Here is a 14341-nt window from a genome sequence, read left to right on the forward strand (position 1 = left end):
AGTAAGGTCTGAGCACAACTAAAGGCCTTCCCACATTCTTTACACTTAAAAGGTTTTTCCCCAGTATGAATTCTCTTCTGAACAGTAAGAGTTGATTGCAAACTAAAAGCCTGGCCACATTCTTCACATTCATTTGTTTTCTTACCAGTGTGAACTGTCTGAAATTCTGAATCAGTAAGAAATGTCTTCCCAGGATGCTTTATAGATTCTGGAAATTAGCGCTCTATCTGAGGTATGGTTGGCAAAGATATTCTCCCACTCTGTAGGCTCTCTCTTCACATTTCTGATAGTTTCCTTTGCTGAGAGAAAGCTTTTTAGTTTGAATCTATCCCAGTTGTTGATTCTTGCTTTTATTTCTTGTGCTATGGGAGTCCTGATAAGGAAGTCTGATCCTAAGCCAACAAGTTGAAGATTTGAACGTACTTTTTCTTCTATAAGATGCAGGGTCTCTGGTCTGATTCCGAGGTCCTTGATCCATTTTGAGTTGAGTTTTGTGTAGGGTGAGAGATAGGGGTTTAATTTCATTCTATTGCATATGGTTTTCCAATTTTCCCAGCACCATTTGTTGAAGAGGCTATCTTTTCTCCACTGCATATCTTTGGAACCTTTGTCTAGTATGAGAAAATTGTATTTATTTGGGTTTGTGTCCATGTCCTCTATTCTGTACCATTGATCTACCTGTCTATTTTGGTACCAATACCATGCCGATTTTGTTACTATTGCTTATCTTCACAGAATTTCTCACCAATGTGAAATAACTAACGTTGAGTGTGGTCTGGAGCAGAAAAGAAGACTTTTTCACAGTCTTTAAACTCATTCAGTCTCTCTCATGTATTGAGTCTCTGGTGTTGAGTACGAGTCATGTCCCGGTTCATAGGCATTTTTTCCTCCTGATTTTTCTGTTGTGTTTGAAACTGACTTTTGCTTTCCCTATCACCTCTAGAACATAAACATCCAAGACTGTGCTTCAACACATTTCCATTATTTCCCCTTAGAGTAATTCACTTTCAAAAGTGATATTACTGTAATTTTTTTATAACTTCTTCAGCTAATTGCTAGAATGTATGTCTGCAAGATAAGAAGGTAAATAGAATTTTACTCTCCAAAAGGCATTAATATCCCAATGTAGGTGTAGACAGTAAAACTGAAAGTAAAACAAAAAGAAGTGAATGCCTGAAAAATTTCCAAAGTTTGAACCGTATGAAAAAAGATAAAAAATAAAATGTAAAAGAAAAAACAAAACGAGGCATTTGATGAGAGACATAAAGTTCTGTTTTCTTCATATTCATCTGAGGAGTTCAATAAAAAATGATCATCCATCTGGGTATGGTGGCACATGTCTGTACTCCCAGTGACTCAGGAGGCTGAGTCAGAGGTACCACAAGTTTGAGACTAGCCTCAGCAACTTAGCGAGGCCCTCAGCAACTTAGTGGGGTTCCATCTTGAAAAAAAATTAAAGGTATGGGGATGTAGTTCAGTGGAAATTGCCCCAGGTTCAGTCCAAGGTACCTCCCCAATCTCTTCAAAAAATTTTTTAAAAAGATTGCCCAGTGACCACATCAATAACAGAAAAACAAGTTAAAGAATTAAGGCTGCATTTAATTCAATATGATATAATCAACCTTCAGCACACATTAGGCATTAAAAATATGGGAAACTAGACTAACCTGGGCTTATTTTTTCTGAACCTGAATTCTCTTGTCTGTCCTTTAGTCTTTTTAATTTTTAAATTTTTTTGTAGTTGTAGATGGACAGCAGGCCTTTATTTTACTTGTTTATTTTTATGTGCTGCTAAAGATCAAACCCAGTGCCTCACACATCCTAGGTGAATGCCTGGCCACTGAGCTACAGCCCCAACCCTATCCTTTAGACTTAACCTGTATTCCGCCACTTCCTTGTTACTGAAATCAGAAACCCTTTTAGCCTATTATCCTGATTTTCAAGCACTTGCTTTATTGGATCTTCCTTAATAGAGCCCTTCATGCAGAAATGTATAGGCATGTTCCAGTTACAGAAAAGAATAAAAAATTTCTTAACCCATTAATTCCCAAGTTTTCAATTCTGTGAATATTTCAATGAAATTGACATTAAAATGGGTTAGAAATCATAATCCAGATATTACACATATTATTATATTCACATTACTGTCATTTAACTATTATAATAAAGCTATTATTTTATAATTTTATTAAATGCTATATAACTATGCTAAATGTCATATACTATATTTAGGTTTGTACATGTGTGTAACATCTGGGACTACGACCCAAATGGGTTAATATATTATATAGTATTTGTTCACTCTTCTAAACCTAAAATGAAATTAGAAAATCAGTATATATTATTTCAGAGAATGGATGAAGGATATGTACAATCAAGGGTAAAGAACATAAAATAAGAAAAATTCAAGAGGTAGTAGGTAAAATGGGAATTAAGGCTACAAAGTAGAGGATGAAGAAATGTATAAATAAATAAATTTTTAAAAAAGCAGGAAGAAACTTGATCCAATAATCTACAATATAATGACGCAGGAGAAAAAGAACAGCACCTAACCTTTTTGTAATAAGAGGCATCTGGAGTAAAGAGAAAGTTCTCTTAGAAAAGCCTTTCTGTGTAGATTTCAGGCCTTTAACAGAGATTTTTTTCAGTGAAGTGATACTCAAGCTGGATATTTCAGGGGTGCTGGTGCCTCATTAAGCAGCAGCTATCCTGTATGATGGCTACCCAATGACTGCTTACCCACACTCATGGGCAAGGTCCTCTCAACTCATTCCTCAAACAATCCAGAGTTGTTGCTCTTTCCCCAATAAATAGAACATATCTGGCTGATAAAGCAAAGTCCAACCCAGCAGATATAAAACAAAAAAATGATCACATGGGTAAGAGTAACAAATTTGCAACTGGTACTTTGGTTAAAGAAGAGAGAAAAATCATACAAATTTTTAGAAAAAGACACAGAGCATTTCTGAACTGCGCAAGAATGGAGATCTGCATTGATGATAGCCACTGCTCCTTCTACAAAACTCAATCCATTTTTCCAGAAAAAAGGGTCACAAATGCCCACTAGTTTTTTAAAAACAATCCAAATAGCAGGAATTTCTAAGTTCAAATTCTGAATCTTACCCAGTGAGATGAGGTGGCTCTAGTTCTTCAACATCACATGTCTGTACAAATCTCTATGTTTCAGATCCATGCATTTCCCTTCCTCTAAGAGAAATCCACAGCTACATTCCTAAACATCTTCAACTGCTAAAAGTACAAACACAAATATTAATGGTGAAAACTGATCAAACATTTTAGGTGGAAAGGGAAAAGGTAGAAAAGGGCACTCCAGGGAACTGGAGAAAAAAGGAACAAAAAATCGGAGCTGGAGCCTGAGGGATGGGAGGAAATGATATGTTAGTGTGACTGAAGCCGAGTGCTTTCAGGCTCTCCACACTCCTCGGGCTCAGTCACCACATCCTGTGACCTTCCTGTAACACAAGGCACTATATGATGGCAGCCCAGAGCGTTACACATCACAGCAGTCCTTTGTGAGGTCACTGAGAGGTTGCAGCAAGGTTGCAGTGACTTTGAAACATGGAGAAAGTTGGGGCTTTTGTGGGCTGTTCATTTTCCTTGTGTTTTGTGTAAGCTACTTTCAGTTGAATTTTCAATCTGTCATAATTGGAAGAATGCTTTACAAGCATGCTCCCTAACTGAACACTATTTTCTGTGGACAATGTATAGGGTCTTGGGCTCCCTGCATTTGGCATATGATTTGTTAATAATACTAAGCTCTCTGATTTCCTGGCAAGATCCCAAATCTCTATGAATTCTGGGTCTGGTCATACTGCTAACTAAAAGCATCACAAAGTGTCACATACTGAAATAAATACCAACCAATGCTAAATTTCATTTTAACAAATTGAAATACCCCATTCTATGGAGTAAATAGTATTTCTCATATTGTGAGTCCCCTGTAACCACTTGGTTCCTCCTTGTAAAGCTGCAATTTTACAATAAAAGTGTCTTCTATTCCCTCTACTGAGGTTAGTTTCTCCTCTCTGTCAGAAGACTAGGCCTCAGGAGTTATTGAAAGCCCTGTTAAGACAATTTGGGACTGGTTGGAAAAAAAGAGGGACATCTAGTGAAGGCATGGGACTGTTTTGACAATCATCATTTACCACCTTGCAGTAAATCAGGTAATTAGTTTAAGGACAAGTGATAAAAATGTTCACATGCTGTAAAATGAATTATTACATTCTGGAAACAATTTGACTCAAATGGGTCAAGACTTTAAATTCCAAAGGTTGACCAGTTCTCCAGGTGAAGCTGCCATGAGAAAATAGAGCTAGAGGAAAAGATAATGAAAGGTCAGGCTTTCCTCAAAGCTTTCAAATGGAGAAATGAGAAAGGCCATTTTCTTCCCTGGAGGAAGGTCAGAAGCAGTCTGGGAAAATCCTGGCCCTATCCCAAAGAGAGAGATTCTACTAAAGCAATATGGAGCTTCAGTCTAATTACTTATGCCAAATTCATGACATGAATCTAGGTATGAGATAAGATCATTTTAATTTGCCCTAAGTGTTCTCTACAACTATACAAACCCAGGATCATCTCAAGGGCAATGGAATTTTCCAACTGGAAGTCCACAGTACCTGCCCACAGCTGTCCTATATATATTTCCATAACAGTAACTTTCATTTCCTCCATATCCAAAAAGTTTATTACACCTACTGAGTTTCATCCAAAGCATTCAAGAGGGACCATAAAGGTAAAGGTAAGACTGAGGTCACAATAAGCCTCACCAGACTGAATGACATTCAGTGACATGACTGATACACACAGCCTAAGCAGTCTTTACTGGGGCAAAAACAGACATGTGTACAGTCTTGTCTCAACAGGACTATCAATTCTCATTAATCTCCAAGTCCCAACACTCGCTTCTTTTTTCTGCTTTCTGTCCACATCCTTGCAACCTTTTAACTCAGGATATATCTTGGAGAAAGTGAGAACATGGTTTTGATATTCATTCCCACTCTAGCATGAAAACAACAAAACACTGAATAATATTATGTTTGGGCAATTTATGTGTATGTATTATGTGTGTGTGTGTGTGTGTGTGTTTACTTTAAAATAAATAAAAAACTGAACCTATATAAAATTAAACAGATTAGCTTTACAAATCTCCATGTCTCTTCCCTTAGAATCAAAGGTCAATTCATGTCTATGTCAATCTTTATTCTCAAGCAATCAGTTAAAGCCTGTTATCATCCTCATTTAAGAGATCAGGAAACTGGTAACTTGCTCAAGTTCACTATTAAGAAATAGTGTAGGGTTGTTGAACTCAAAGCTTAGATTTCAGGATTTTTAATTTATAAAATGGTGAAAGAAGACCTAAATGTTGCCCTTATGGAGGTAGACTCCATTCGCTGTTACGTCTGTGTTTTGCTGATACTGAAGAAGAGTGAGGAGCTGGACAACAAACTATGGACTGAAATACAACTGTGTTTGAAGAGCACATTGGCCTTGAGATACTATTATATACTTTTAAGGAGTAACTAGTTCTGCTTCTTGCCAGTCCTCCTGGAAACCATGTGGAAAGAAATAGGAAAATAAACAGTTCATTTTGGATGCTACAGTGATACTACAAAGAAAATCAAGAAATATTCATTGCCATGAGGAGTAGGCCAGACCCTGAATGCAACTTTCTGTGAGAAGGAATGATGTGAAAAAGGGGTGCAAAAAGGAGGCACAGAGATATAAGGGTAATTCAAACTGGCAAAACAGCTAGCTATATTTTTAACAGCTTTATTGAGATACAATTCCATACTAGATAATTAGCCCATTTAAGTTAACAATTCAATGGTTCTTAGTGTATTTATATATATGTGCAACCATCCCAAGTCTCTTTCAAGAATATCATCAATAGAAAAAGAAAACCTATACCTTTTAGCTATTACTCCTCCTCTTACCCACCTAGACTTAAATAATGAATGATCTAGCTTTTGTCTTTATAGATAACCCTACTGTAGACTTTAACACAAATAGAATCATTAATACATGGACCATGAGCTGACTTCTCCCATTTATCATAATGTTTTCAAGGTTCCTCCAAGATGTAAGTATTTAAAACTCTCTAGAAGTAATATTTCTGTATATACATGGACCATATTGTTTGCCCTTTGTTCCAGTAATGGACATTTGAGCTGTTTCCAACCTTTGACTATTATAAAAAAAATGTGGCTATAGGTTTTCATGGACAAATCACTGTGTATCTATTCTGCAATTTTCAGAATGTAAATTAAAGTCTTTTGTTAAATTTATTCTAAAGTACTTTCTTCTTCATTACAGGATTAGTTCAATTTCGATTAAGGTTTGTTCACTGCAAACATACAAAGATACAACTTATTTTTACAGATTGATCCTATAACCTCAATGGAACTCAGTTCTATTTTTTCTTGTGATGTGTCTTGATTTATTTAGGATTTTCTATATAATGTCACCTGCAAATGGAGATGATTTTATATGTATTCCAACCTGGATATCTTTATTACTTTTTCTTGTCCAAATGCTCTGGCTGAAATCTCCATAGTATTAAATAGAAATAGCAAAAGTGGATATCCTTGCCTTGCCCCTGATCTTAGGAGGAAAACAGCTAGGTTTTCAACATTATGATGTTAGATGTATACCTAGATGCTCTGTATCATGTTCAGGAAATTCCCTTTTATTCCTAGTTTATAGAATGCTCTATCATGAAAGGCTTTTGTTAAATGTCTTTTTTTCTATTGAGAAGAATGTGTGATTTCTGTTTTTAATTATATTAACATGGTGCATTACATTAATTGATTTTTTGGATGTTAAGCCAACCTTGCATTCCTGGGATATATTGGACAGTGTCATGTTGTATAATTCATTTTGTTACTTAATTTGGCTTACTGGTACCTCGTTAAAGATTTTTGCACCCTTATTCTTACGAGGCATGCTTTGACTTATTTTGGTATCTAGGTGGTACTGCCCCCTAAAATGAGCCAGGGAAGCTTGGCTATATTCTTCAATAACAACAGAGAAGACACTAGATGAACTCAGGGTCAGTAGCAGGAGTCCTCTTGAATCAATTTAGGTTCTGAATGGCAAATAAGAGATGGCAATTTTAAGGGGCCAAATTACAAAGAAAATGTCTTCTAAATTTGGGAGAAAAACCTAAAAAAAATCTATTGTTGCCCAATTCACTCTTTCAGAAGAATGTATTAGTGACAGTTATTCCAGGAAAAATTTTTTTTGGTACCAGGGATTGAATTCAGGGGCACCTGACAACTGAGAACATCCCCAGCCCTATTCTGTATTTGATTTAGAGACAGGGTCTCACTGAGTTGCTTAGCACCTTTCTGTTGCTAAGGCTGGTTTTGAACTCTTGATCCTCCTGCCTCAGCCTCCCGAGTCACTTGGATTACAGGCATCCATCACTGTACCTGGCTCCAGGAAAATTTTTACATTTAAGAAAAAAAAAAAAAAAAAACAGGGCTGGGATGGTGGCATGGTAGAGCACTTATCTCACAGGTGTAAGGCACTGAGTTTGATTATCAGCACCACATATATATAAATGAATGAAAAGGTCCATCAACAAATAAGAATAATTCTAAAAACATTTTTGAAAAACCAATAAAATAAAATTAGAAGCACTGTGTCTCAAGATATTTAAAGATTTGAAAAGTGTGGTAACATTCTGTGTACAAAAAAAATCACACAAAAGAACAGATTAAAGTTTTCACCCACAGTCCAACATGAATAAACAATAAATAATGATCTCACAGATCTACAGCCAGACTACATAATCAAATACATAATCCCAGGAAAGGTGAGAGAGTGGTTAGACTATAGGTGGGAGTTAGTAGAATTCAAGAATAAGAGAAAATAGGCAAAATATTCTTCCTTCCTTTCTGCAATGAATAAACTACAAGGAGTAAAAGGATGACAAATATCATAGACAGTATAGTGTGTAAAACACAATCGGTACTAGTGAATGGAACAAAATCTACCAGGGAAAGTGATAAAAAATTATTAGGGAAAAAAGGAAAGTCAGAGCATATCCAATGTACAAATACGCAGACACACTAAAAATGAAATACAAATTAAGTTACCACACACACATCTGTAATCCCAGCAACTCTGGAGGCTGAGGCAGGAAGATCATAATTTTGAGACCAGCCTAGGCAACTTAGTGAGAAACTGACTCAAAAAAAAAAAAAAAAGGTCTGGGGATGTAGCTCACTGGTAGAGGGTTCTTGGTTTCCATCCCTAGTAACATACATACACACACACACACACACACACACACACACACACAGATTTTTAAAAAAAGAAAAGAAATTAAGAGGTCAATATCTAAAATTGTTTTTAACATACTACCAATATCTAAAGTCATTTGTAATCCGTAAGAATAATTTCCAGAAATGAAACAGAAATAAATATAAAGAAAATACACAACATTTTGCTGAAGGGGAAAATGACCTCATATTATCAGTAACAAAATATTACCAAAAAGAATTACAAGATGAAACCCTTGGAGAATCTATATATGGATCCAGTCACATCTACAAAAAAGGAAATTCAGTTGTAATTAGATTTATGCAATGCTGAATTTTGAATGCAGTATAAAACTTGTAGAAAATTAAATGAGGGAGGCAAAGACTTTATATCCAACCAAACTATCATTCAATCAGAAAGGATACAAACAGTGCGATGATCCAAGAACTTAAGGAATATTCACATAAGCCTTTCCTGAGGAAACTACCAGAGGGCATACTCCAGTCACAAAAGACACAACAGAATAAATTTCAGCCAAAGAACAGCATTGATAATGAATACATATAAATAAAAACCTAAATTAACAGTGTGGAGATGATGGTAGCCAGCACCCAGAATTGCTCCCAAAGGTACCCCCTACTTGATCTTCACAACACTGTACCTCCTGTACTGGGCTGACTAGTGCACCAGAGTAAGAGTCTGTGGAAACAATGGAGTATGAGGGTGTTACAGAAGACATCGTCACTTATACCTTATGTACTCTTACTCTCCCTTTCTTCAGAGAAAGATGACAGTCATGAGTATACTCAAGCTGGCCGCAGAGAGAGGGCTACATGGTAAGGAACTAAGCTATATTGTCAAAAGCTATGTGACAACGACATCTTAGAAGGTAGACTATCTTACCCACTTATTCCTTCAAGTGACTATATACCTGGGCAAGAGCTCGACAACAACTTCATTTTTTATTTTTTAGTTGTCAATGGATTTTTATTTTATTAATTTATATGTGGTAATACGAATTGAACCCAGTGCCTCACACATGCCAGGCAAGCACTCTACCACTGAGCTACAACCCCAGCCCCAACAACCTCTTGAGAACCTAAAGAAGAACTTTCTGGCTAAGCTGCTCCTGAATTCACGATGCACAAAAATGGCAATAGATAATATATATCAGTTGCTGTTTTAGGGTCCTATGTTTTATAGAAATAGATAACTAATAAAGGGATAAGGGTTACAGAATGGAAGATATACAAGTTCACCGATGTGTCATTTGCAGTAACTGGGAAAGAAAGGATGTCATTTTGTGCACATGTGTTTGGGTGCTGAGGATTGAACCCAGGGCACCATGCATGCAAAGTACACGCTGTAACACTTTGCTATACTACCAGCCCAAAGATGTCATTAATGCTGAAAAAAATCATTAGACAGAAAGTTAGAAATATATATGAATGTAAAAAAATCAGAGTAAAAATGGCAGTCACATTTCAGTGTACATGTAATGACTAGGAAATTACAAGTTAGATTTAAAATAACAGCAGATATAACAGCAGCAAAAAAATTCAAATACTTCTAAACACGCCTAAATATTTACAAGGTCTCTATGTTGAATACTACAAATAATATTGTGAAAAGTTAATGAAGACATAAATAAATGAAGGAATTTATCACATTCATTGATGAGAGTCTGATTATTTTCAAGATGTGAGTTTCCTCTGAATATAGTGGAAGAGGAAAGTAAAAGTGAAAGGATAGCAGAAGATATGTCCTGCAAATCACAATAAAAATAATGCTCAGGTGGCTAGATTAATACCACACAAGGCAGGGCTGGGATACAGTTCAGTGGTAGAGTACTTGCCTAGCATGCGTCTAAGGCCCTGAGTTTGATAACCAGGAACAGCACAAAACAGAAAATAAACAAACAAACAAACAAAAAAGACACAAAAACCTGACAACAGAATTGATTTCTTTCTTTTCTTTTTTTGTACCAGGGATTGAACCCAGAGATGCTTTACACTGAGCCATATCCCTAGTCCTTTTTATTTTTTATTTTGAAACAGAGTCTCCCTAAGTTCCTTAGTTACTGAGGCTGGCTTTGAACTTGGATCCTCCTGCCTCAGCCTCCCAAGTCACAGGGATTACAGGCATGTGACATTGTACCCAGCAGGGAAAAATAATTAATGGGATTTTTAAAAAGCAATTTTTGTTCATGAGACAAGGGTCAGTGAAAATGCAAACCATTGACTAGAGGTATCTGCATACACATAGCTAACAAAGGACTCACATTCAGATCACATAAAAAACTCCTAAGAACCAACAATAAAAAGAGAGATGAGATTAAAAAAAAAAAAAAGGCTAAAAACTTAGCATGGCCTTTTCCAAAGGAAGATGTCCAAGTGGTCAATAGACATCAAAACAAAGACACTCAACATCATGACATCAGGAAAACCACATTGCCTTACCACTACATACAAAGCACCACCATATTTTACAGTCTGACAATACCAAGTATTAAGAAGGTGGAGCAACTGGAACTTGGATAAACTGTTGATGAGTCTCATAACTGGCTCAGCCATTACAGAAAACTCACAGTTTCTTCTTATGTAGATTCACATACTCTATGACCCACCAACTGCTCTCCAAGGAATATACCCAACTGAACTGCAGCCATACAAACACAAAGCAACAAGTACAAGAAGGCTCGTAGCATCAGTACTCATGAGAGCCCAGGGAAGGAAACAATTCAAATGCCTGTAAAGAGTAAAATGGGGGTGGGGATGTAGCTCAGTGGTAGAGCAATTATCTAGCATGAATAAGGCACTGGGTTTGATCCTTAGAACCACATAAAAATAAATAAAATAAAATACCATCTACAACTAAAAAATATTTTAAATAAAGTGTAAAAGATACACATACAAGTAGTATATTCATGCCCTGGAATACTACTTAGCAAGGAGGATAAACCGAAATATTTCTACAAAAAACTGGAATAATCCAGAGAAGATGAGCACAGCCCCTGTGCAAGGATGACATGCACATTGTGAAGTGTTCCACATTTTAAGAAAAGAAAATCAATTTGAAGCTGTTGGGTATGGTACTGTATGCCTGAAATCCCAGCTAATTGGGAGCTGAGGCAGGTGGGTCAAGTTCCAAGTCAGTGCAAACAACTTATCAAGGCCCTGTTTCACAATAAAATAGCTCAGTGGTAGATTGCTTACCTAGCATGTATAAGGTCCTGGGTTCAATCCATAATACCACCAAAAATGTCAATTAAATCAAAAGTTGGTTCTTTGCAAAGATACACAAATTTAATAAATCTCTAGCTAAAACAGATTAAGTGGATACATTGAAATACACAAGCCCCCCTGAGTTCATTCCCTGGTACCCCCCCTCAAATTTTTAAGTTGATATAAAAAGAAACAGAATAAAAATAATCACATATCTATTAAGTAAATAGAATGTAAAATTTAAAATCTTCCCTCAAGGAAAACCTCACTGGTAAATTCTCTCAAATATTAAGGAAAGAATACCAATTCTAATAAACTTCTTAAAAATATATGTATATATATTTTTAATTGTAGGTAGACACAATACCTTTATTTTATTTTTAGGTGATACTGAGGATCAAACCCAGGGCCTCACATGTGCTTGGTGAGCACCGTGCCGCTGAGCCACAACCCCAGCCCCTCTAACAAACTTTCAATAGAACAGAGAATAGATAACTCTGAACTCATTTTATGAAGTTACTATTACTCTCATATCAAAACCAGACTAAGACTTAAAGTACCAATCAAAATCCCTCATGAACACTGATAAAAATTCTTAGCAAAACATTAGCAAATCAAACTCAACAATATATTAAAAAAATATATAAATGATGAAATAAAGTTTACTTCAAAAATGAAAGGCGTATTCAACTTTCAAAAACCAATCAATACAATTCATCATATTAACAAGCTACAGAAAAAATGCTGTAATATCTCCTAAAGCAAGGGTCTGAAATTTTTTTCTTAAAAAGTCAAATAAATTATGTTATAGGCTTGTAGACCACACCATCTGTTTTGAGTATTCAGCTCTATTGATAATATGAAAGCATCAAGAGACAATATGTTAATTAAGTGGGTATTTATGGCTGTTTTCTAAGAAAACTTTATTTACATGAATTCTATTTACAAAGAAAAAACTTGAACACCCAAGGTGTCATTTTGTGACTTTTTAAAAATTTTTAAAAAAATTTTTAGTTGTTGATGAACCTTTATTTTATTCATTTATTTATATGTAGTACTGAGAACTGAACCCAGTGCCTCACACATGCTAGATAAGTGCTCTACCACTGAGTCACAACCCCAGACTAATTTTGTGATCTAAATAAAAACATTATATTCATGAGACAAAATTCAACTCATCCATGATAAAAATTCAACAAAGTAGGAACAGAAGGGAAATTGGTCACCTGATAAAAGTAACATGATACTATATGATGAAAAAGTGAACACTTCCCACCCAATGCAAGGAACAGGGAACAAAGAACAAAGGGAACATTGTTCACTTTCACAACGTCTATTCAACACTGTACCCAATGGTCCTAGCAATTGCAATAAGGCAAAAAGAAGAAGAAAAGATACAAATAAGAAGAAAGAGAGAAGGAGGGAAAGATGGAAGGATGAAAGAAGGGGAGGAAAGGAAGGAGGGAGGAAGGATCAAAAGCATTCCATTTAAAAAGGAAGAGTAAAACTGTCTTTACTCATAGATGACATGACCTACACATGGAAACTTCTAAGAATCTAGAAAAAAGCTATAATTCATCAATGAATTAAGCAAAGTGACAGGAAACAAGGACAATACACAAATAGTATTCTCCCTATACTAGCAGGAAACAACTGAAGGTCAAATTTAAAATACAATTCCTTTTAGAATAGCATATAAAAACATGACAATATAAATAAAAAAAAAACTACAGATAAATGTACCAAAATTGTATCCTGTATTATATTCTTTTACGAGATACTCAGTCAGGTATGGCCAAAAGAAAATACAGAAGAGAGGATCAGGAAAAAAATAAAACAAAGTTTATTATATTCACAAGTTCCAGAGAAACATAATTGGGCATTATAAATTCCTAATATTGAAATACAGTTCCCTTTGGGCAGGACAGTGGGGAGGTATGTGATACAATTTGGAAATGGGAGCTTCAACTGATTAGGTAATGTTTCATTTCTAAAACCAGAGTGCTGGCACATGAGTATGTATTTTATTATTATTCACAGCTTGCTATAATCTGGAGAAGTGGAGATAATCAGTTATTCTTAGCTTAAGAGGAAACAGCATCCAAAAGATTTGATGCCAATATGGTAGGTATAGTTTTTAAGATCTGTAGGAAAGAAAAAAAGACTAGGAACGTGGACAGCATTATAGAGAAGACAAAGACAAGTAAGGGAGGCTTTCAGAGGAGGGAAGAAATTCTCCCTCAGAAAAGTTCCTCCCTCACAACTGAAGATTATATTCTGCAAGGAAGGCAATGCCAGAAAGCCTTACCAGTGGCCTATGAGGCCTGCAGAGGAGCTTCTTCCCAGCATCTGAGAAATGCCTCTTCCTGCCCTATCTGCCAAGCAGTATGCTGTCCCATCTATCCCATGCTCACACTCACCTGGACAGAGGTCTGGCAAATATTTTCTCTCCTCTCTCCAGGGCTCTTCCCCTCACTCCAGGTGAGTAACAAGTTTTGGTTTGGAAAGTGGAATTTCTATTTATAGGAAAGAAAACAAAGAGAACTCATGAGGTTACCAAAGACCCATGAATAGTGAATTCTCCAGAGAAGAAGGGTTGAATAAGGAAAGGGAACTCCAGTCAGAAATGAATCATATTTGGGGGATGAAAATCTCCTGTGTCTAGAGAGGTAAAATGACAGCCCCAGCCTCTCTTTTCCAGGGAAAGAGACATGGAAATGCAGTGTCATACATAACATGAGTAAATCAAGCTATCTGCTTCAACTCTGCTAAATCCAGATTTACTAAAAGGAAAAAGATTAATTACTGTTTTAAGCCCAACCCAAAGGTAT

The 14341-nt window shown here is 36.0% G+C and overlaps 1 non-coding gene across 1 annotated transcript; it reads left to right on the plus strand.

Moving 5' to 3' along the window:
• The first annotated feature begins 11239 nt into the window (after positions 1–11239).
• On the plus strand, positions 11240–11343 carry LOC124967675 (U6 spliceosomal RNA). Its single transcript, XR_007105594.1, has one exon. It is a non-coding gene; the product is annotated as a U6 spliceosomal RNA (small nuclear RNA).
• The last annotated feature ends 2998 nt before the right edge of the window (positions 11344–14341 follow it).

The sequence above is a fragment of the Sciurus carolinensis genome, chromosome 16 (assembly GCF_902686445.1).
Source record: "Sciurus carolinensis chromosome 16, mSciCar1.2, whole genome shotgun sequence".
Classification (NCBI taxonomy): Eukaryota; Metazoa; Chordata; class Mammalia; order Rodentia; family Sciuridae; genus Sciurus; species Sciurus carolinensis.